The sequence below is a fragment of the Argiope bruennichi genome, chromosome 5 (assembly GCF_947563725.1).
Source record: "Argiope bruennichi chromosome 5, qqArgBrue1.1, whole genome shotgun sequence".
NCBI lineage: Eukaryota > Metazoa > Arthropoda > Arachnida > Araneae > Araneidae > Argiope > Argiope bruennichi.
The window spans coordinates 111,517,391-111,544,233 of NC_079155.1; the positions used below are offsets into that span (position 1 = coordinate 111,517,391).

Below are 26,843 nucleotides of genomic sequence, written 5' to 3' on the forward strand. Positions count from 1 at the left end.
TTTTGCTGACATTATGTAGTAAAATTTGAAAATGAAGAATTTAGAAGACATAATTTTAAATCTGTTAAAATACATTCTGCAGTTTAAAAAATTAAACAGAGACGAATTTTATAGTAGTTTACCAAGAAAAATTATAAATCTTTGATACTTTTTCTTAAGATTAAAAAAAAAGAAAAAAAAAAGAATGTTGCAATGAATAATTTATATCATTCCTTTAGTATAAAAATGATTAAATATATTCCTTTAGTATATTAGTAAAATATTAATGACTACACTTCATTACCTTCTTAAAATTAGCTAAGCCTGTTTTGATGCCTGTCTAGTTTACAGACAAATTGTCGGTAAACTGGACAAACATCAAACCACCCCAGAAAACCGAAAGAGAGGGAAAACAGGGGAAAGCGTGCTTCGTCTACAGGCGGACAGGTCGTAGGAACGCTGTTTCAGTATCATCTTCATATGAGCTAGACGTCAGATATCTGCCTTCTGGTACTCAGGTCCTTTACTCTCTGAAGCTACTGCACAAATTCGTCTTGAAATTGCTGACTTTGTAAGCGGACTTGCCTACGGTAAGGGCCATAAGTAACAACAACACAATAAAATTAATTAAAAATAATTGCTCCTTATTATAATAAAATAATAATTATGATAAAATATATAATATATAGTAATATAATAATAGTAAAAGTTATATATTAATATAATAATAGTTAAAATTATATATTAATATAATAATAGTTAAAGTTAAATAATTATGATAAAAAATGTAATTAAATTTAAAATTAAAAAAAGATAAATGCAATTTTTTTTTGCAAAGATCTGACAAATGTTTTAAATCATCAAAATAATTATTAATTAATTTCAAAATTGAAAATTTTATTTTATGTATAGTGTATAAATATGATAAAGAAGAAGAAAATGTAAATTATGGATCATTAATGGATGAATTCGAAAAATGGATAAGGATTTCAAATGTAGTCCTTCAAGGAGCCTTCGAAATTCAAGGATAATTTATCTATCTGTATTACAAATTCAGGGTCGGTTTACACTCTGAACCTCTTAAAATAAGCACATTAACAGATCTTGGGAATATCTAGCAGGAACAGAGTGGTGCGGAATATAAAGAAGTGTGGTAAGTTATCTTGCGATTCAATAATTAATCTTGTATATTTTTTATAAGAATTTTCGATAGCCAAAACATTGGCTTGTAATTTTATTCAACGAGAGTAGAGTAAGCGCGTTGATATAGGCTACAGATTTTTCAAGAATGTTTTAAATTTTATCATAAAATTATACATATAATTAATCTCTGACTGTTATATTTTTTAAAACAAAATTTCAGAAAGATAATGAATTCATATTTTAGAAATCAGGAAATTCTAAAAATTGAAATAATATCCATGCTATGACTTCCTAGTAAACAAATGTTGTGTTTCAAAGTGCATTCAGGTTTAGTTTAGACTAAATTCTATAGATGGCGCCACGCTGACCTAAATTAAAAACTGAAAACATTCTGAAGAAATAATAACAGTTTCTTTCTATTTACTCTGTTAACAAAATAAACACCTAAACCACATAAAATATCGTTGCAGTGTTCTTAAGATATCTCAAAATTTCTAGAGATCGAATAATAATGTAGAAATATTGAACAATGTTTGAACAGTACTTAAAAAAAAAAGAAATATATTTTTAAATTATCGAATTGAGGTGAAAATTATTGATGGAGTTTTTCCAAATTTGTTTTATATATAAACTGAAATTTTCAAATTGAAGCCAAATTTTTTTCACTTAATTTTTTTTTAAATAATTCATCTAATATTTTTCACACCAGAAAAGAAATTGCTTCAATCTCTTTCTTTCTTTCTTTTTTTTAACACGGATATTAATGTGCCATTGTTTCCTTGCCAAATTCAGCAGAAATAGCGAAAGTAGAAAGAGATCTAACATTTCAATTGGCACCAAAAATTCTCAACTTCATATTTAATTATTTAAAAATATACAAAAAAAATTGAATAAAAAAACATATTACATTATAGAACATTCGATTATTTTTCATATTATATAAAATATACACCAGATATTGCCAACGTATTTTATTCCTGCATTTCTAAACTCGAATTGAAAAATTCATGAATTATTATACAGTGAACTCTTTGAATAAGAAACTTTTCTCACTTCTTATTAACTCATGTTTCAAAATTTCAAATTCCATGTTTATAAAAATTTCGATTATCTAAAACTCTCAGTAGAAAAAAATATAAATTCTATAAATTATTTCTATCAACTATTAATTATGAAGGCATTTCCAGAATACTTTCCAATGGTATCTATTTCTTGATTTCGTGTCAAAATTCAATTTGACAAAATATAAAAAGTAGCTAGAGGAAACCAGATATGAAAGCATGCTTTGAAGTTAGGTAAGAAAGAAACGAAACAGATTAATCTGTTCCATTCTTGGACGGATTTCCGGGTTTCTGTCGATCAGTCAATGTCAATCTTTCCTGATAATCCGGATAAAAGAGATCAGTTTCAGTGTTTAAAGAAAGCTGTCAATGATAAAAACGCGTACCTCTCCGGGCTTTAAGATTTCCTCCAAAACAAAAGCATTGATCTTATCACAAAAAGTAACAGCGGCTCTAAGCTCGTATAGCTTCGATGCTACAGAAGTGCCAAATCAGCTTTGTCATTACTGCTTTTTTCTCCAATATGACGGAAATGGCATATTAATAATGATATGACGGAAATATAATGATATATTAATAACTTTGCCATAAAAAGTTTTACTTTTCAAGCTGTTTGTTTAAAGGAAACTTGAAATCTATATTGGAATTAATTTTTTTTATTTAAAAAAAAGAGTTTCAAAGAGGCGAATTTGTGTTTTTTTTTATGTCCTTTTATCCACTAAATTCATACTAACTCCTTTGAATTTTAGAATTTTGTAAGGATAAGAGAATAAAAAGGGCTCATGATGTGATAACACAATTTAGCCCACAATATTTTTTTATTTCACAATAATTAAAGCACATTGAGAAAGATTTAGAATATTAAATACCATTGTAAAATATAATTCATAATTTTAAAACTGAGCAATTCAACAAATTTACCATATTAACATCATGAACAGGAATTATTCATAGGAAAAAAAGTACAATTAAAAGTAACTATTTTCTGAATTTTCCAATTTCAGGAATGCACTATGTTACTGATTCATTTAAGTATTTATAGTACACTTGAGATGATTCCGAATTATAAGTAGGCCCGAGGTGGCCTGGTCTCGGCTTAAGAACCGAATGGTTTCAGTTCGAGACCCGATTCCACTAAAGAACCATCGTGCAAACAGGCCTGGTGCACTCTAAATCTGTCCTCTCGTCGATGTGGTGTGGAAGTTTGGTGAGGCGGGTGCTAGCTCAGGTGTCGCCCTCGTCATCTGATTGAGGTTCAAAATTACGAGGTCCGTCCCTAAATAGCCCTAGTGTTGCTTTAAAACGCGATGTTAATATAACTAACTACAACTAAACTGAAACGAATTATGAGTAATTTTTGTATAGAATTATAGCAGTCTCTGAATGATTTAAATCTAATTTGTAAGTTTGAGAAGTGATAATTCAATGTCCTTCTGACACACGCGTAGCACAGTTAAGAAGTTAAGAACACTGACAGAAATGGAAATTCATTTAAAAACTGAGTGTAGTATTGCAAATCCTTATTTTAAACACCAGAATGTAATTATAAAATTCAAATATTAATTATTCGATTTTGATATTTGAGCTCCATTTCCTTGTCTGTGGTAGTAGATTCTTGTAGAAACACATTTTTCAGGAATCACATGAAATTTCGGACTATAGGTCATAGGTTTGAAATCTCAATCCATGAAATATTGGATGTATTTGTGTATTTTGGACCATGGGTCATAGGTTTGAAATCTCAGTCCATGAAATATTGGATGTATTTGTATATTTTGGACTATAGGTCATAGGTTTGAGATCTCAGTCCATGAAATATTGGATGTATTTGTGTATTTAGTGCGAATTAAATTTTTCATTGTAGGTTAATGATCTCTTATCAGCTTAAGATGAGGGTCTCTTTATAAGTCCATTTAATTAGTTACATTTAGTTTATATGGGGCTTCCTCATTCAGATAAATTTTAAAGGGTTCCCAAGAAAATTGAGCCCTAAGCTATAACTCTACGTATATCAGGCACTCCCAGCAACAAGTAAAATGCATCGATTTTTCATGTTGTTCTTTATTTTAGTGAAAGAATGTTCATTACTCAGAATCAGAGAAAATACCACCAACATTTTAGAGTCGCATTACTGCTTAGTGTTGTTTTACACAAATGATTCCGAAAACTAAAAAGCAATTAATCCTTTCTCCAAATAACATGATAAAAAAAGAGGCATGTTTTTAAAAAAATATTGTTGTTTTTCGGGATTTTGTCTCCTAAGGAATAACATTTAGTTTTTTAAATCGTTCATTCTTTTTAAAGAATAAGTAGTCGTTTGATTCAAAGAAGAGTCCGTGAAACTCTTGGAATGTTTATGTTTTCTCTTAAAACTGCTTCACTAATTAATGGATGCATAGAAAGCACTCAAGCAAACACATAAAAGAGTAACGAAACCAAAAACAGTCATTTGATTTTGTACGGTATATAACTTAAACAAATGCAAATACAATTAAGAATCGCGTTTCTATGCAAAAGACATTTCCCAATTTCATTTGTTTTTTTAAAATCAAACAAAATTATGTGAACGAAAGGAAGAAACTGCTATTTTTATATCATTTACTGTGTTTATGTTTGCTGCTCAAGAGTTGGTTGCAGCAGTCGCAACATTTAAAGGTCTTGACATTGGAAAGAAATTCCTTTTAGACTTGTCTGCAGATACAAATTACTCCAAATCACGCCAAACGCTCTTTTTTCACGCCAATAAGGTGTTACGAATTCCTTCCTGGAACTATATCTTCCCCAAAAACATTTCCATTAAATTGCTGTGAAGAAAGAAAAGAAAAAAAAAAGGAAGCATCCAACACACAAAAGATTGTCTTCTTTCACTTTTTCTTTTCTTTCTTTCCCCCCTTTTTTTACACGGAATTTTTCACAATCAAAAACGAATACAAAAGGATTCAACAGCGATAAGAAACAGAAATAGAAAACATTTCGAGGGAATTGCAAAACATTTTCTACCATTATTAATATCATAAATCGTTTGATAGTGCGAGGGTCGATGGCCTTGAGCAAAGTTTGGAAGACATATGTTTAATCGTAAAAGTGCCCATTCAAATGGGGTGTCCAATTTGTACGAAATTACCTAAGATGGATTTCGATGTGTTGAACCATGAATCTGAACTGATGTTTGAAAGGAGAGTTCTGATTTAGGTTATTACGCTTTATTGTGAACACATTGAATACGAGAAAGTGCGAAGGTGAAACAATCTCGGTATCTTCTAATTAAATTGATTCATTGTTAACGAATCGGAGGAAGAAAACAAAAGAAGATGCTTATATGATCATACAATGATAGATTGACCTCCAGTTAAACTAGGCAACTACATAAGTCTGAAATAGGCTGCAAACAGATAGATTAAAATAATGTTATCTGTCTATTTTTCAAATCAATAAATTTGTAAAAAAAAAAAAAAAAATACAAATTTTCTGAATTATTTAAATATTAGTACTACGAAATGTGTTTATATTAAATTATTAAATCATCATTAAAGAAATGTATAGTTAATTTCTTATTTATAATATACTAGATTATTAAAAATTCACTTAAATAATTGTCTTATATTCCACATGAAAGATCCTGCAAAATTATAATTTTTAAATGTCGCACTTGTTTGAACTTTATTATTTCTTAATATTCCACCAAAATAATTTAATTCTTTGATTTTTAAGTAAGAAAATTATTCCTAATAATTAAAATTCATTTTTTACAAATTTTGTTATTTAATCATTTTTTTGTGATATGCATACTAAAAAAATAAATAAACATACTTTTATAGTTTCAAAAATTGCAAAAATAAAAAAAAACGAATTAAATAACGCCTTAGCGTATTGATTGTTAAAAATATGTTGAAACGTGGAACTAAATGGGTCGGTTAATAAAATAAGAAAAAATAATTTAAGAAACACAAAGTAAACATGAGAAAAAATAATGTCAATATAAATAAAAATCTTAATTAGGATAAATTTAATCCAAGATATCTATAATAAAAAATAACAAAAAAAAAACCAATATTCTTTAGTTGTTGAAAATTATTTCATTATTACATGCATGCATCATAATAAAATTTTATAATTTTGCATTTCTTTGTTTAGAGGAAAATATCACTCAGATTTTAACTGTAAATAAATATTTATTTCATTATTACAAGAAATGAATGAGTTGTTTATCATATTTTGAAACATCCATGCACATCGAGTCCTTAGTTATAAAACAAATCTACTTTCTATATTGCACGTCTACTTTCTTTACGTCGAAAGGATAAGTCGTAACCGTCTATGTATTTATTAAACACATCATATCGGTCTTATTTTAAATATATTCAATGTAATATGTTTGTCATTATATCTTTAGGAATTTATCCAATTTTTATGTAATAAATTTTGCATTTCAAAATGTTATTACATTTTGAAATAATAAATTAAAAGTAGCACCTTAATCACAATTATTATTTTCATCTCTTTCTCATTATTACTTCGCCTGTTTCATTTCAGAAAATGCCAGAAGGATTTCAATCTTCAAAATATAACTCAAAAGTAATTTACATTAAACTAATTTTGTATGATCCAATAGCTCATCATTTTGTAGACACTAGATACCCTAAATACATTCGCTCTAAAAAATTGCTGACTACAATTCTCATGCTGCACGCGAAGGAATAAAAATTCTTAACTTTCTTCCAAATATACCTAGGATTCCCTCTCCTGAATGTCAAAGAAATCCCTATAAGAATCTTTAGTAAATGCTTTAATTTCTCACACTTTCTCTTGTGTTCTGGTGCGAACGGAAGCTTTCTGCTTTTGTTCCTATGTAGAAATCACCTCTGTCTCTCTGTTGCAGAAATGAATTCATGTTAATTCCAAATTTATCTTCTTGTAGGAAACTGATCTGCAAAACCATGTTACAAGTATGTATCCAGTTGTGTGCGAAATCCATCAGCCCATTCGAGCGGATGCAAATGCATAAAACTAGATGGATGGTAGATTTTTTTTAAATCAAAGTTTGAATCAAATGCTCCAACTTTGTGTTTGAAAGCGCAATATCACACAATTGCCAAAAAATATTATTTTTAGTGTATTGCATTTTTACGAGAATCATAAATCTACGTGAAATTGTGAATTAAATTATTAAAAAGGAAGAATACTATGTATTTTAGAAGGCACATTCGATTTTTTCGCTATATTGTTAAAATGAACGAGAAAACTATCATCTGTGAGAAAATCCATTCCTTTTTTCTGGATACAGTGTTCCTAACTATAAATTACCAGCTAAATATACTGACATTGGCTTCACTACTGGTGCATCTGCCTTTTACAAAAAATTTTGTAGTTCAAGTTTTGAATTTATTTATTAACTTATTTGTAGACACTGATGTCTACATCACTGTCTCCACTGCCATCTCGTGGAGACTGTCACACACACACACACACGCACACACACACACACACACACACACACACACACACACACACACACACACACACACACACACACACACATATTGTTTTGAAATCAAGCACCAAATTTTATTTCTCGTGTGTTTGTATCGGGTTCACAAACAGTGTTTGATTTAATTATAAAAATTATTATGTTAATTGATTAAAATTATTATTAAAATGATTAAAAAATAATGTTGTTTGAAATAAAAGAAACTAAAAGATGGAAAGCGTTTCACAGTAATATTTTACTTGACACGTGTCTTATTTATCTTTATAGATTTAGCGAAGATTATGTTGTTTTTCGATAGCTATTCATGTACAAAAAAATATTCGTCATTGCCATCAATGTATTATGGAAGTTCTAGATTTTGCCTTTGACTTGTTAGAGTGGTGTCCTGCTTTGAAAGAACTCGAAAAATCTAACCAACGGACTTCCTAATAAAAGAACAACATCCTAATCAGGACACATATCCGCCAAAACTGTTGTCGGCACATAAGGAAGTGAGCTACGATGAAACTCGGTTTTTATCTTTTATGTTTGTTTGCTTATTACATACAAATATTTCCTACTAAAAGAGGATTAAAAGACATTTAAAGAGACTTCGGTTCCAGATATTTCAACGATAGTTTTAATGACTGATCCAAATCAGTTTTTACTTCCTCGCATGTGAAATAAATAAAGTATTTTAATTGTCAAAAATTTAGATTTCTGACAAATTTTCATTTGAATGCTTACAAACCTCAGCTTTTCAAAATGTTTTGAGTCTGAAAAACATATCTTGAAAATTATGTTAATGTTATTGACTCAGATTAATCTTACACCAAATATATAAATTGTTATAAAATTTTGTAAGAAATTCATTGTTTGTCTTTCTTAATGAGAGCGAACGCGATATCTACAAAATGCAAAGAGAAAGTTGAATGACATTTGGTACACAGTTTTAACATCTAAAACACAAATCCATATCAAAAGTGTTAATTTTCTATAAACTTAATCATTCATATGAATGTTCACTTAATCATTCACATGCTCTAATCCATATCAAAAGTGTTAATTGTCTATCAACTTAATCATTCACATGCCTAAATCCATATCAAAAGTGTTAATTGTCTATCAACTTAATCATTCACATGCATGTTCACTTAATCATTCACATGCCCTAAATCCATATCAAAAGTGTTAATTGTCTATCAACTTAATCATTCACATGCATGTTCACTTAATCATTCACATGCTCTAATCCATATCAAAAGTGTTAATTTTCTATAAACTTAATCATTCATATGAATGTTCACTTAATCATTCACATGCTCTAATCCATATCAAAAGTGTTAATTGTCTATCAACTTAATCATTCACATGCCTAAATCCATATCAAAAGTGTTAATTGTCTATCAACTTAATCATTCACATGCATGTTCACTTAATCATTCACATGCCCTAAATCCATATCAAAAGTGTTAATTGTCTATCAACTTAATCATTCACATGCATGTTCACTTAATCATTCACATGCTCTAATCCATATCAAAAGTGTTAATTGTCTATCAACTTAATCATTCACATGCATGTTCACTTAATCATTCACATGCATGTTCACTTAATCATTCACATGCCCTAAATCCATATCAAAAGTGTTAATTGTCTATCAACTTAATCATTCACATGCATGTTCACTTAATCATTCACATGCTCTAATCCATATCAAAAGTGTTAATTGTCTATCAACTTAATCATTCACATGCATGTTCACTTAATCATTCACATGCTCTAATCCATATCAAAAGTGTTAATTGTCTATCAACTTAATCATTCACATGCATGTTCACTTAATCATTCACATGCTCTAATCCATATCAAAAGTGTTAATTGTCTATCAACTTAATCATTCACATGCATGTTCACTTAATCATTCACATGCCCTAATCCATATCAAAAGTGTTAATTGTCTATCAACTTAATCATTCACATGCATTTTCACTTAATCATTCACATGCCCTAATCCATATCAAAAGTGTTAATTGTCTATCAACTTAATCATTCACATGCATTTTTACTTAATCATTCGCATGCCCTAACTCAAAAATGCAACGACTTACAATTCGTTACTAAAATTGTGTGATATTTTTTTGTATATTTTGCTTCCGACCAGTAGACAAAAAGCTTCTAAAATGTATACTTGGTTTTCTTCATAGGAATATGAAGCACAAAACGCTAATGTGAGAAAGGTAAAATTCATACATAGCATCCGTGGTGCTCAGGGTCTTGTTCAAAGTCCACAATTTTTATATGGGGGGAGGGGGTAAACGCTTTTATTGAGATCTCGTTGCTATAATAATCATCAGCTTTTTTAAAAAATTGTAGTTTTACTTTTAAAGGCCTTAAATAATCATAAACAAACAATTCTAGTTTTCCAAAAAAAAAAAAAAAAAAAAAGCAGTTTTTTAACCTTTGAAAGAATTTGCGGAATCGATTGAAACTTAGTTCCTTATTCTTTCATTTCCTTATGAAAGGAATTTTGAAATATTTTCAACAAATTAGAACTCATTTTAGATTTAGATTCAAATTAACATTCAACATTCAAGATTTAGAATTCAAATTTGCTCATTTCAATTATTTACATATTTATTTCAAAAGATATCGTGATATCTGCATCAATAGAACATTTTCCTCTACTTATTATTAAAAAAACAAATACTTGAAATTATATTAGAATATTTCATTATGTTTAAACATTGAACGCTATCTACTTGCTCTTAAATGCAGCTTGGTTCAATTTATTTCATATCTGCTGTGAATCACTGACTATATGCAACCATATTTCTGCAGTGATACGGAAAACAATCTGTAGGGAAATATTCATTGTTCAAAGCTGTATGTCGATAGTTGACCTATCATTTGTCATTTTTCAACTCATTTGAAAACTAAGATTAAATACTTATTTTAATTTCAATTTAAATCTTACTTATTAAAATAACCAAAATAAAATAAGTACTACATAATGCAAAAATTCCAGAGAATACTGGATTAAAATACAATCCCGAAATGAAATTGCAATTGGCGAAAAACGATTTCTTAGTTGTTGCCTGATGAGTGGCTACAATAGGTATCATATTGAAGGTACTTTTTAACGTTCGAATAGATTTCTTACTCATTTTTTAGGCCTTTTCTTTACTCAGTTTTAACAAAAAAACCCGGGGGCACCTCGAAATGAGGATGAGATGCTTCCGGCATGGAGGTTGAATCTCGCCACCCTGGAGGATACACAAATAGATGGGGGATATGACAACTCCCATTGATGAAGGGACGTACTTCCTTCGGGGAGGGTTGTACCGTGGCCAGGGATGGCCCTTAGGACTCAACCACAGTTCCTGCCAGTGTTGCTGTTGCGTCGGTCCGGTCATTCAGCCTTATGGTTTAAATCCGTGTGCCTTCGTGGCGGGGCGGAGAGTCAGATAGCTGACTTACTCAGTTTTAACAATCGAATATATTTCATTGCTCACAGAGATAAAACTGGAGCTAGTAAGGAAACATTATCTCATATTTTCATTTTTTAAAACATTTCTTGTAAAAAAAAACCTTTAATTTTAACATGTTGGCTGCCATAAGTATCATAATTGGAAAACATCTACTCTCTAATCGTACAGAACCTTTTATCTAATGAGTTGACACCTTCTCCACTATAATTAGGAGATAACAAAATAGAAAGATGGGCCGAATATCGGGCTTGAACTGTGAGAGTAAATATTTTAAAGAAAAAATAAATAACCCATGTAGCGGTTGCATAACTCTACTACCTTCTCTTTTGATACAATAGATGGCGTTACCTTATTAACATCAAGGTATATTTCCCATGATCCTTCTCGGTGGTCATAATTAGATATTACAGTGAGTGTCGTGTATTTTTTCCTGTTCGTGTTTGTTTTGTCTTGTGAAATGTGGAACTTGGTACTTAGAAAATTATTAAATTAGTGTTCCTGAAATTCGTCTTTATTTTCATCTACTTGATTATGAAGTCCTAAAGTAACTTGAAGTCATCACTTGACCTGAAGTCATAAAGAGTTTCATCCCTTTACACCCATAAATATTGCCATTTGGGTGAATATGCACGTTTCAAATTTCCCACCCCCTAAAAAAATTTAGAATGACCATGTTTGTCTGTCGGTCTGCAACTATAACTGGAAAACACAATGAGCTACAAACATGAAATTTAGTATTTGTCTTTCCATCGAAACTGCAGATTTTCTATAAAATTTTGAATGAAATCCTTCTGTGAAAATTCTGTCTATTCATCCATCTATATTTATGTGAACTCAGTAAAACGATAATGCAAATAACTAGATGAATGAAATTTTGCATATAATTTTATCATCTGGATTGTAGTTCTACATTAGATGTTATCAAAATCCGCCCGAAAGTCGACTATCTGTCAGTCTGTGTAATATCATGTATATAAATAAAATAATTGGAAAACGGAACGACTTTTATGAAATTTGGTATGTTACGAAAATTTCTAATTTGTATCATGTTTTGGACTGACCGGAAGAAGGGTAGACGCACAAAATCCGTATTCGTATTTATCCATAATAATATAAAACATAAAACACGCCCTTTTGTTTTGATAAATTACAGTAATTCCCACTGTTTGAAAGTAAATTTCAGTTTTTATTCTCTTTTACCGGCTTCCATCTGAAAGCTGTTCATAGTTTTGAGTGAAAACGATTACAGAATTAATTTTGTGTTATTCTAACTTTCAATAAAGATTGAAAATTTAATAGAGGTGACCTTGTGATATCAGCATTTAAATATTTTTCTTTCAGAAAGTTTTATCACTTGGTAGTTTTAGAACGGCAGAAAAAAATATAAGCACATATTTCTCTCGCGAGCAAATTTATCGGTCTTATCAATATTTTTTTACTTATTGAAAATGATATTTTTTTTTAACCTTAACCTAAATGTGTGTCATATGTTCTTAATCATCAAATTATCAGCAAAGAATGGATTTGAAGGTTTCAATTTATTTTGTGTTTTTGTAGAGCTTCCGTTGAAATGTTCAGCTCTAAATATATCACAATAAAGTTCATTCACAGCAGCGTGATAAAGGTTTCTTCAATGTCGATTGAAGTAATGCATAAAAAAGCAACAACCCATTAGCAGTATTCCGGAATATTTAAAACCAGTGGGAGTGGTCTCCAAGAAACTTTCTCGCATATTCTCTAATAAAGATACTTTTCTCTCGCTCCAACATACAACCGTGGATCTGAAGCAAGACCGTCAACTTCGCTAGTGCTCAGATTTTTATTTTTAATGCTTCCGCATATGAAAATGTGTGGTTCCATTTAATTTTGTATGTCTATTTTTGGTTGATTGAAATCAAAATTTGTCGCAGAAGCTATAATTTTAATAACAAGATCACATATCAAATTTCATTTATGTAAATCATTGCATTTTTTGAGTTATAGCTTTTTCATGAATACCAAAGAACGAACGATGATTCACCCCTTTATAGGTTTCCTTCTAATTTGATTCGTATCTAATATACTTCATATCTAAATCTGTCCATTTAATACTTTTCGCTTTGTAGTTACCGCGTTCACCTGCATTCGGACAGACGTACAGACTGTCTGAGAATGGATTATGCAGATAGAGAACTATAAATATGATATAAAGACCACGTACAAAATATCTTCTGCTGAGCTGAAAGTATTTTTAAGTTATTATGTGTACAGACAAACAGACATAATTTTGAGTGACTCATAATTAAAGTTGACACTGGTCTACCAATTTTTGGACAAAAGTTAATTAAGATCTCTGTAGAGAATAGAATTCATAATCTTCTTCCTCCAATGCCTGTTCCTCATTCAAGCAATACATTAACCCACTAATGATTACAGTACAATGTCCCTTCTTATATAGTTCCCTTATATTACTTTTAGGTATGCCGGCATTCTGGCATAGGGGTAGCGCGTCTTCCCCGCGACCTGGGGGTCCCGGGTTCGAGTTCCGGTTCGGGCATGGTTGTTCTTCATCTGCTCTATCTGTGAGAGGTGTGAATGTCCCCCCCCCCTGTAAAAAGGGGTTGTGCAAGCGAATGGGATGCGTGAGTAGCTAATATGTACTCTTGGCTCTAGTTGGCGCTACTAAAACAAGAGACGCTCCGTTGGCTTAAAATCGCTGTCTTCGTCAGCAAGCTTGTCCATGGCAAGTGCCATTATAAACAACAACAAACTTTTGGGTATAAAATAACAAGAGAAGCAACTAAGAGAAAACAAAATGGAAATCTCTAAACTTTTACTCTTAATTCTTTGAAAGTATCCCTAAACTTTTATTCTTAATTCATTTTTGAATCCTTAGAATTTTGAGATTCTTATGGTTTAACATAAAATAAGAAAATAAACACAAAAATGTTGCCTTTAACAATGTACAAAATTTGACATATTATGACATGAATTATTTAAAAATAAAAAATAAAAATTGGAAGAGAAATAAAATAATAATTTTTGGAAGAAAGAACACTTAAAACTTATAAAAGAAGTTGAATTCTAATGTATAAGGCAATGAATTGGGGCAGTGACAACGAAGATTTGAGGTGACTTTTTTTCCGTGCCAATTTGCCTGCTATGTAATTGAGGTTTAAGCTGTGCTCTAAGGAAAAACTGCAACTGTATACCTTTCAAATATCCATCTGATATAAATTGTGTCACACTTTGTGAGTGATTTCAATATGTGTTGAGTTTCTGTTTTGTATGACTCCTTTATTGCTAAATTTAATAAATATATCTTGTTATACGAAAAAGTTTTCTTATTCATGTAAACCTCCAATATCTATAAATTCAAGGTCACAAGAACAGAAGTTTTCAAATTATGGTAGAGTGGAGTATAGTTGTATTATGGTACTGTGTCTGAAATTTTTGAATGATGCGGAAAATAAGAAATGAAAACAAAGAAATTTTATTCTCTTGACAAATTACGCTCATCTAGAAAATTTTGAAATGATCAATAATTTGTTCTCTCAATACAAGGAAATGAATCAAAGTTTCAGGAAAGATTCACAGATTTCGATTAAGACATTATTTTAATATTTTTTAACCTGAAGGACCACCCTATTTTCCTTTAAAATAGCTTTATTCTTATTTAAGCGCATCGATCATCATTATATTTAGTTTATACTACAATTTCAAAATTGTTATACCACCCGAAATTAGGAAAATTTATGATTTATATATGACGTCCACCATAAACGTGGTCAAATAGCTAATTTATAACCGTTGAAAATAGAGAATATACATCCATTTGGGAGAAATACTTTATATAATGTAAATAATTATATTTTAAACTTATTGAGTCAATAATTTGCTTCTAAAAAGTTTTGAAGTATAATTTTTTATAATAATTGTTTCCCTATCTTGTTAGCAATCACAAATTGATTACTTCGGCCTGCCCTAAGGCACACAAAAAATCTGAATGACCGGACCACAGTGACAGCATATGAGGGTACTACGATTGAGTCTTAAGGGCCATCACCGGTCACAGTGGTACAACCCCTCCCATTAGAGGTATGTCCCTTCTTCGGTACGGGGTTGCCGACCCCACATCATTTCTGTAACCATCCGGGTGAGAGAATCAACCACCATACCAGAAGCTTTTCATCCATATATCTGAGGCACACCCCGGTAGGATCCTGTCATTTTAGTAAAATATTCTTGATACACTAACATTTCAACACATTAGCATTTTAAATAAAAGGATAGATAAAGGAAGAAAAACAATCACAATCCAAACCAAATTTCGAGTAAAACTGACAGACCATTCCGTCGCTTTGAATTTTAAATATATTAATCTAATAAAAGGCTGTTTGAAGCATTTTGATTAGTGTATCTTCCTATAAGTATTGAATAAAATGGTGAATAGTGATATTCAACTTTCATAACTCTATCTTTTTGTAAACTTTTCTGCATAAAATAGTAGGGAGTCAAGAATATTTTACTAGATGTGACTAACAAAGCAGACGGAATATAAAGATTTATTTATTATTTTTGTATAAAATAAAATATTCGTCAATATATATATTGATTTTAATGATATATATATATATATATATATATATATATATATATATATATATATATATATATATATATATATATATATATATATATATATATATATATATATATATATATATTGTAATTTAGAGCACCATTATTTAATTCGAAGTGACTCCCGATCCTTAAAGGATCAGTAATTAGTTACAAGACCAGGATTACAGTAGCTAACTCCACTTAATTATTAACCACTTATTCAGTTTGAAAATAATAGACCAAATACGAAGTATTTAAATCGATATAAAATAAACACTGTGTGCAATACTTTAAACTCACAATTAAGAGAGCTAAAATCCCTATTGATATGAATTTTATTTGTTGATAAAAATTGTTGTTTTCAATTAATGTAATTTGAATAGTATAATAGTCATTACATCCTTGTTATTATTATCTTTAATATCACACAAAAAGATGTATTGTCCAAAATTAATAGATTGAATTGATTTCACTTCATTTATCAGACTAATATCTAGAATTGCTATAACAAAGTGGTTGTGGGAATGGATTTTGTAATCTAGAAAGTGGCACTCTATTTTTCAAATTTCCAAACCACAGAAACAAATAAAAAACACTGTTGTTGTTTATAATGGCACTTGCCACCGACAAGCTCGCTGATGAAGTCAGCGATTTTAAAGCAAGGGAGAGTCTATTGTTTTAGTAGCGCCAACTAGGGACAAGAGTACGTCTTAGCTACTCACGCATCACATTTGCTTGCACAACCCCTTTTTACAGAGGGGTACATTCACACACCTCACAGATAGAACACAGATGAAGAGCAACCATGCCCGAACCGAGACTCGAACCCAGGACGCCCAGATCACGGGGAAGACGCGCTATCCCTATGCCAGGACGACGGCCTAAAAAAATGCTAGATCCATTTATTAAAAAAACCATCACTTCTTTGACTTCCCTAAATATTATATCATTGTTGTGAGATCAACTTATTAAATGATTTTAATTTATTTTAATGTCACATTAAATTTCTTTTACTATTTTTTATTCCAAGAATCATGATATGTTATTGTGTTCAAAGATATTTCTTAATATAATTTAAATCACAATTAATTTCCCCTTTTTCCAATTTTTATATTAACTGAACTCATATTACTTTATTCTAAAATTTTCTCTTATTTCTTGCTCCGAATACCACTTTTTTTTATTTAATTCGGGATCTTAATATTGGTGACAATGCAGTTCTCACGCTGCGAGCAAAATGGATAAAAATCCAGAACACCCGCGATATTCTTTCTAAAGCTGCCTAAGATTCTCTTTCCTAAATCGACGCGTGTCATAGAAATCCTTATTATAAGAAATTTGCAAAACAACGCATTCATTTGTTCATGAGAAGAGAAAATCACTACGCTTATCGCAAAATGAAGTATAGCACTTTCTGCAGACGGTATCGGATTGTGGCGAATTTGCGATGGGCGAGGATAGAACCTGGGACCTTGTGGTTCTCAGCCCAGTAACATGACCATGATACAAAAGCTATTGCTCTTGCAGTTTAGTTTGGCTTATAAGCTTTCACCACAGGATAATTGAGTGAAATGATACTATGAATGCTCTAACAGAACAAAGCAGCAGAGTTAAAAAGACGACAGAAATCCGAGATATAAAAATTCTGTACAAAATAAAATAATAATAATAATATGAATTCTTTTTTCTACCAGCATTCATTTCATTCCTTAAAGAAGAAATTAATGCGTTAATTTGCAACTTTTTAACTTTGTATTAAAAATTTTTTGCTTTTTTAATACTGATTTACTGTTTATTTCTGCATCGGTTCCTTTGCTTTTTGGGTTTTCAATATATTTGCAAGTACTATTTCTTCTTTACTTGAGTTTACTTTCATTTTTTTATTTCTTTGTTATTTTTATTGATATATTTTTTTATCATTTATATCTTTTGTTCTTCATTAATTTGTCTATAATATATCTATATCTATATATATAACCATTCTACTTAAAATAATTAGAAGAAGTGGTTTCTCTAAAACCTTCTCTCATACTCTCTAATACACTTGCCATGCCAAAGAACGTCTTCATGGCATTGGTGCAAAATAGCTATGAAGTATTAACTTTTGGCGTGAATTTAGCATTTTGACTGAATCTTTCTCGCCTCCTCCGGCGATTTATTTGGCGATTAATCCTTGGCATGCGGTTAATAGTATACAAAGAATTTGTACTTTAGACACGTTTTTCAATCAATTGAAGCAAAAATTGAACACAAAACTGCGCTTGTAGTCACAAATTCCCATACCAATTTTGTTATATGTAAGTCACTGAGTTTTTGAATGATAGTGTTTACATGTTTCTGAAAATACAGACTATCAGACGGTTGACCCTCGTTAGATTTGACACAAAATTTGGCAAATGTCTATACTATAGATGTTAAATCTGTGTGCCAAATTCTATCTATCTAGCTCTATTCGTTTTGTAATTATCGTGCTGACATATATTCGAACAAAGAGATGAACTTCCTCTGAACAGATTTCACGCAAAAGTTTATAAAATTTAATATAAAGACCACATACCAAATTTCATCTATCTAGCTCAAAGCATTTTTGGGTTATCTTTATCACAGAGAAACAGAAGGACATTTTCCAAAAATGTGTTTTAAAACTCAGAGAGGTTTAAAACGTGGAGATTCGTTAAAAGTTTTCGACAATTACTATATTTTTGTCTATACTACGTTTACAAGAAAGTAAAAATTGCTAAAAATTCCAAAATTAAGGATGAACCAATGAAATCTCTACGACTGGTCAAATGACCCTGGTTGGTGTATTACCAATTGTTCAGCAAAGGTGTAACTCAGAGCTCAATTAATTACAAACCTTCCTTGAACGAACATCTTTTTCATTCTTCACTTCAAAGAAAAATCCCGTATTTACAGGAAGGCCTGTCACCGACAAAGAAATCCATATCAACAAGGTAGATAACAAACTACTTTTCTCGACAAAGATTTCAACAATGTTTAAGCGGAAAAAGAATGAACACAATTTACAATTTGTCCTTTACCGCGCTTCTCCTTATATTATAATTAAAACACGTGACCTCTTCTTCGGGCAGAAGGGCTCGGGTGCAATACATCACCCAAGATTCCTTTTTTAATTCTCTTTCCAGCGAGCAGGGCCTTGAGGAGGCATTCTTCGACGTAATGTGAAACCCAATTAGATGTAATTGAATGAGTGAAATGCGGATTGAATTACGAATGCAGCCTTAACCAGGTTGGGTCTGGGAAACGCACCAGAACAAAGATGTTATGTTCTAACTTCTCCCCACCCCCTCTAGACAATGCGAAAGGGTGAAGCAAGGTTTTTCTGCCACACTGTGACCTTTATTAGAGTGTGTTGTGTTTCCTTTGTGCTTTCTCTTTCATTCCGGTGATTTCTGGAATGGAGGCTGCATCTTTATGCTGGGATTCTTTCAAGTTGTTTTGCCTTTTGTGAAAGGGAAAAGCAAAGATGCGATCAATTTTTGGAATTAAAATCAAAGATCTGTTGTTTGTCCTTTAACAGTTTTAACGCTCAATAAATTATACTTAACTTATAGAACGAGCTTTTGTAAGTGAAGAAGTAGTTTGCGAATACAATTAATATTCTTTCTAAAATATGTAAAATAAATTTAAGATCGCTGGGATTGATCAAACTAAAACTTTCCAGCTTTATCCCTAATTAAGGTTTAATTACCCAGACCTAAATAAAAATTGAGGACGTTGAGGTCATGAACGACAAGGGTACTCACATTTTTATTTTCAGGGTTCACACATGAGAATTTTATACTTACCAGTATAGTGGAGAAAACTGAATATGGATTTCAGACGCTTCTTCCACGAATAAAAAAATTAACAAAATAGAAATTTTAATATCTGGTGACACTATTAAGTTGTAGAGTTTTTGAGCTACCTCTTTTATATGCAAGAGCAAGTTCAGATCGACAGTTGGTCAACCCTTTGATAGATTTTCTTTTAAAGCTCATACGCATTATAGATATTAAATTAGTGTAACAAACGTTATCGATCTATATTTTTACCTTTTGTAGTTAATCATATTGTGGTGAAAGCTTATAAGCCAGTTAACAGCTACGCTACCGGAGCAATTGCTTTTGTATCGTGATCACGCTACTGGGCTGCTAACCACAAGGTCCCAGGTTCTATCCTCGCTCATCACAAACCGCCACAATATTAAGTTGTACTTCGATAGACAAAAAAGTCCCTTTGAATGGATTTCGTTCAAAATTGGATAGAAGTCTGCAAATTTGGTGTAAGCAGCTCACTTATAGAATTTTGTTCTTTTTTTCAAGGTGTCAGTCTGTCATTTCTGTAATTATGCTCTGTTTTCTCTGTTACCATTCGGTTATTGTATCGTTTTCTGTTATTGTGCTCCCATACAGCCAGGCATGACACCAAACAGGTATTTCACAGACTCGGTGAGGTCTGAGATGTGGAGATTTGTCAAAATTTCGAAATTGAATTATTCGATAATTATAATGTTTTTTTTTTCTGTGCACTTCATGTACGAGAAAGAAAAGAGCAAAGAATCAGGATTCGAATCTCTAATCCGGAATCTCACAGCGTGGTTCTTCTCTTTTATTTTTATTTGGCTTTAGTGCATCAGTCATTGCATTTTATGCTTCGATTTTTAAACAATGCAAGTTGCAGATAGTATGGCAGCCAAGACACAAAAATGAAAACTCTGCTTTGAAGTTAATGCCCAAAGAAATTATTATTTTTATTTTCTTTTATATAAAATATACAAAGGGGGAATATTATAACCGTCAAAAATTCGAATTCATGACTTTGATGAATCTTCATATTTCTTTCTCTGAAACCGAAAAAAAAATTGTTGTAATTATATCTGTCTGTGAACAAGATAATTCAAAACTACTTGATTTTGATAGATGGAATTTGGCGTTCGGTCTTTGGAATAAACTTGCAGATATCTTTCAAAATTCCAATGAAATCCATCTAGAGCAAATCTGTCTATCCGGCTACCCGAATATAAGACAGCACAATAACTAGAAAAAAAGCTAAATGGATTAAATTTGGTGCTCAGATTTAGCATGTAAAATAAATGTAAGGGTCAAATTTGGAATAAAATTCATTTAGAGGTTGCCCATCCATTGGCGGCCTGTACTTTCACACGCATCTAAAAGCGATAACCAAAAACATAATTACTTAAATGCATGCGCTTTAGTATGTCATCTTGTGATAACAGTTATACTTCCGAGTTAAATTTAATTTTTATGAGTCTGAAAAAAAGCATGCACAATACATATTCAGTTTTCTGATACTTATGTATTAACCGCATCCAAGCACTCAGACATTAATCACCAAAAAAAATCATCCAATAGCCATATGTTTGTGAATGGCATATGACATAATATATATTAATTACAGAGTATTTGAAAAAGTTTCTTCTAACCATCTTCGCTGGTTTTGTTTAAATTCGCATAATTCGTTATTTTCAAATTTTTAGAACAGTACTGTGTATTAAGAATTCTCTTTTCACCTGAAGATTCACAACAACTGATCCAAATTTTATGATAGATCTCTAAATTCTAAATGAAAATGAGTATAACCAAAATGTACATAAAAAATAATGATAAAAAATTCTTCAATGAACTTTCAAACCAGTCATTCCCTGTTTTACATAATAACCAATAGATAATATTTTATTTTTCTGAATTATTCAAATTTATTTTTCTGAAATAAATAATTAAATTTATTTAAGACATAATTACAGTATTCCTAAAACTTTATTAAGAGAATTTTTATTGTTTATTTTCCGACGACGACAAGTAGGTTACAATTCTGAAGGATAATTAGGGAACGCATTGTGTCAATATCATTGAAGACAGAAATTTTGAAAGGATTAAGCAATTTCATGTTTAATTTGTAATGCATCAAGGATATAAGTAACCGTTTCATTGGCTACTCTTAACTAACATTTTCGATCAATTTTTACATAAAATTGCTTTTAGTTTGACATACATTTTGTAAATTGCGTGATGCAGAAAATGCTCAACAAGACTGACACTTCGACCTAGTGTACCAAATTTGACATGTAGATACTTTTGGTTAGTATGCATTCACTAAGAAAAAATTTTCAAACATTTAATTAGATTGTTTCTAATTTTAAAATTAAATGAAAATTGTCGTACAAAAAATTATTTTCATTTAATTAAAATTTAATCAACTTAATTTTTATTTAATTTAAATTTATACAACTTAATTTTCACTTTATTTCCTTAATTAATTTAATTTCATTAATTAATTTGATACAACTTTTAAAAAAATAGATTTTTAGTTATGACAATTTTATTTCCGCGGAATTTTTTTCTTTGATTTTAATAAATATTTTTAGGTTTATGAGGTGGTTATGATATACATTTTTATGTGCGAGCTTTCATATCTATAATTAAGAATAAATTTTTGAGGCGATACAAAGACAGAAATGATATAACCTAAAACAGCTCTCACTAACTATTTTTATTATTCAAATAAATGTTCTGAGATCACAGCATAACATGGAATTTCTTCAACTTTTTTGCAATAACATTTTATGTGCATACTAATACATAAAGTGGGCCACGAAATCTTTTACTGAAATAGACGTGATTTTGGTTTTGTTTATTGCAAATAAATCCTTCTCCCCTTAATTCGTTATTTAAATTAATTTTCTTTTAATTTTTGCCTTTTCACATATATATACAGAATAATGTACTGCAAAGGTAAAAAAAATTAGACCTCGATGTTTCGACGAACTTTCACATTATAAAATCCTCCTGTCTCTTGTCTCCTCGATATTAAAAAAATGATGTTATATCTCTATCTTTGTCTGAAAACACGATACAAAGATGCTTTGAGTTTAGTTTAGTTAGTTAGTTATATTAACGTCCCGTTGTAAAGCAACACTAAGGCTATTTTGGGACGGACCTCGTCATTTTGAACCAAGGACAGATGACGAGGACGACACCTGAGCTGGCACCCCCTCTCCACACCACACCAGCGGGAGGACGTTTGGCATGACGGATTTAACGTGCAGCAGCCCCCCTTACACGACGGTTCTTCGGTGGAATCGGGCCTCGAACCTGAAACCCTACGGCTCACAAGCCGAGACCTTACCACCAGGCCACCGCGGCCTAAAGATGCTTTGAGCTAAATGAATAAAAATTTGCTGGAAATCCACAAATTTGACATAAAAATCGTAAACCAAATTTTATTCACAAAGATGCTTTGAGCTAAATGAATAAAATTTGGTTTACGATTTTTATGTCAAATTTGTGGATTTCCAGCAAATTTTTAATGAAGTCCGTACAAATGAAGTTTGTTCATATGTGTGTCCATCATAAAGCATATTATCACATAAGAATGATAACTCAAGAATGCAATGATTCAGATAACTAAAAATTGTTTATCTTGCAGTTAAAAGTACAGTCAAATTTTGGTTTTTATCGCTCAAGCTAAAAGCTTACAATATGCATACTCGTTTTCCTTCGCTGTTAATACAAGACAGATGTGGGGCCATGAAAATAAAAATCTGAGAATTCAGAAGCCTCACAGCTTTGTCCAAAATCCAAAATTTTTATGCTAGCATAAAAGATACTTCTTTTATTAAGGAGAACGTGAAAAAAGTTTGAAAAATTCCTGTTATTTCTACATTATAGATTCGTTTTGAAGCAACACCCTGATTATTTTAGTGTCTTTGAAGTGAAATGGGAACCCAAAATATTGACGCAGTAAATTGGAAACATGCTTCAGATTTTGTTTCCTCCAATATAGTATTTAGAAATCATGTACTCAGATTTGAGAGGAAAAAGAAGGCGTTTTCGCAGAGGAAAGAAAAAGAAAAGAAAAAAGGGAAATATTTTGTAATGATAAAGAATAAAGTTCAAGAATTCGGTATTCACTGGAAGAATACAGGGTGTTGCACTTTAATTATGCGCTAAACTTTTAATTATTTTTCTATTTATCGCTATTTATAAAACAAGAAACCCTCTTTGTGGTATATTTCACGACGGTTCCGTGTTTCTCTGGGACGAAATTCTTTTCAACAAAATTTATCAGGATTAGCGTGGCTTATTCATCATTTTATGTTGACCTCGAGCAAACCAATTTGCATAAAAATAGATAATCTCTTTCACACGTAGAGAGCCAATTTGTGAATGTATGTGTTGAGTTGTGAACTCCTAACTTATAACAATGAGGTCAAATGAAATATTTCTATTAAATTCAAATTCAATGATTTTTTGAAGAATCTCTTTCTTTAATTTTTTGAACGATTCAAATAGTTTTATTTTAAATGATTAATGAGATTTCTATTATTTTCTCGTTATAGTATGAGCTATTTCATATTTTATCGTCAAAAAGGCACTCACATAATTTACATAGCTACAAATGATTTTGATAGTTAATATTTATTTAATACTAATTAATGAGCTTTATATTGTTTTCTTTATACTATGATCTATTTAATATTTTGTTTTGAGAAATGCCTTCGTGTAATCTATATTGCTTCTAGTGACTTAAATAGTTAATTATAAATTTTAATAGTTTTTGTATGTTTTTTTTAAAATAATCATTATAAAAAGACGATTTTTCAAAATAGTAATAAGGCTGAACGAATTACCTTTCTGTTTTTCATATTTGTGTTATAATTTATTACTTCTTTTTAGAAAGTCAGTTTCCTTGAAAAATAAACAAATGTTAAAATTAAGACACAATGTGCTTTCATTTAGCATTAAGTGTGATAACAGTAATTATTAACATTTAATTACATTAGAATTATGGGAATAGGAGAAATACGATATATACTTCTTTATTTTCAAACAAATAAATAAATGACAATTAAAAAATAAATTAAGCCCATTTGTACGCGTAATGATGGAAACAATGAAAAAATATTTAAAGATAAATCGTACCAAAAATTATTTGATAATATTTTTAATAACTGAGTTTGATTTTTAAAATGTTTAATTTAAAAAGCTATACGTTAATTCTTAATTAATTTACATTAATTCTTCAAATTAATTCTTAAAAATTCATCAACATTGAAAAAGTAAGTTTTTGATCATTCCGACAAAAACTTTGGATAGCTAATTTTTTGCATTTTAAAATGGATCAAAAGTCAAGAGATGAGAACATATCATTCTCATTTTCGCATTTTAAAAGAGGAATCCTACGACAACTAGCATTTAATTATTTGAAAAGTATTTGAGTATCAGTGCTTCATAGTTTGTACAAAATCTAACTCTAAAAAACTCAGCCGTTCATTTGGTTTTCGATCAGTAAATACAATGGAAAATACTTAGACATTAACCAAATAACGTTCAAAAGATACGAAATATTTAAGAGACACCGGGAACGAAATACGATGAATTTGGAAAATAATAATAATGATAAATATAAGGATATTTGAAACAGTTCTATAGATTACAAGTGGTTATAATATTTTTCTACATGAAGAGAAGAAAGAATTTGATTACAATATATAAGAATTAATTTCATTTTATTTACATTGCAGTAACTTGCAGATTCCCTAGCCAAACAAGCCATTTCTGCAGGTACGCCCTTTCAATACCCAGCTCCTAAAAGCCATCTGAAAAGTATTCTAAATGAATTGAGCCTACAGCAATGGCAAGAAGAATGGGACAATGGCTCAACTGGCAGAAACCTCCATCAAATCATCTCGAAAGTGTCCTTTAACCCATCATCTTGGAATAGGCTTGACATTATCTTTGCAACTGGCCAAGGCCCTTTCCCTTCATATTTCAAGCGATTCCATATTAAAGGATCTGATCAATGTGGCTGCGGCGAAGTAGGCGATCCCCTTCATTATGCCACTAGCTGCCCTCTCACCACATCTTTTCATCTCAAAAAACCCACCCACGACCTAGAAAATATCTGGTGGACCAACGTTATGAGAAACAAGATGTTCAAGGTTAAAATTAGAAACCTTGTGCGCTTCCTACAAGAGAACGAGGAATTGATTTCTCCAGACCCAAGCCCAGTATAAATTTTCGCTTCATTTCTCAACCAAGCTCTTCTCCGGAATATATTAACTTCAATAGATTTCATCTACTCATACCCCCTACCGAACGCCTCCTTCATCATTATAATATTGTATATAGTTACTTTTCAAGTGTATTGATGATATTTTATGTCTTTTTATGTGTATTTTTTTATCTTAATAAATACTTCCACGTATATCCTTTCAACCGACAGGGAATCCTAGAGATTCCAAGTTCGGGGATATTCTGTGGCGAAAGAAAGAAAGTAACGCGATGTTTATTTCAGACAGGATCTCATAATTTTAAAACGTAATCAAAATGATGAAAAGTGACTCATGATCCAGCACTCTATGCCACACCAATGGCAGGATACTTAGCATAACGGATGTGACGACCACTGAGAACCTTATATAGCAGTTGTTTTAGGGAATTTAGTATTCGAATTTAAGCCTAGATCTTACCAATCAAGTCACAATACCTGCTGAAATAAAAAAAATTAAATCTTTATTTGAGTAAATCATGTGTTTACCGTGGTTACATGGACAACATCTATGCGAGCTATCCATTTCACCACCACGTAAAACATTATCTATGATATTTTCCTTTTGTCCACAGTTATACCGCAAAGAGATTTTTAAAACAACCTATGTTGTAAATTAGACTGTCGTAGATCATTTGTTGTGTATTGTAGTACGGCAAGATATGGGCTTGTCGTAGATTCTGCGATATATACCAATGAAATGAAAATACAAGAAGTATGTACGCAGCGACCGAAAACGCATTAATGGTTACTAAAACACTTTTCAAAGTCTGCCATGAAATAGAATACCGCAATTACGTTTGCCGTGCGACCAAGTGGAGATATATCGAGTAATTATTATCTAGCCAAAGTACGTTCAAATTTCTTTCTGTATTATGGACAAATTTTGTTTCCTTATTGCCGTTTTCAAGAAAATTAAAATCATTTATAATCATACAAATGCTTTGGATAACTATGATTATTATTAGGGTGTCGCAAAAGTTTCTTTCTCATCGAGCTATGAATGGCTTTATCTGTCTCTGCAGG

The 26,843-nt window shown here is 30.8% G+C and overlaps 1 long non-coding RNA gene across 1 annotated transcript; it reads left to right on the forward strand.

The window, feature by feature from the left end:
* The first annotated feature begins 436 nt into the window (after window positions 1–436).
* Window positions 437–25,932, forward strand: LOC129969017 (uncharacterized). Its single transcript, XR_008784449.1, has 3 exons — window positions 437–569; window positions 892–1,132; window positions 25,291–25,932. It is a non-coding gene; the product is annotated as an uncharacterized LOC129969017 (long non-coding RNA).
* Window positions 25,933–26,843: the final 911 nt, after the last annotated feature.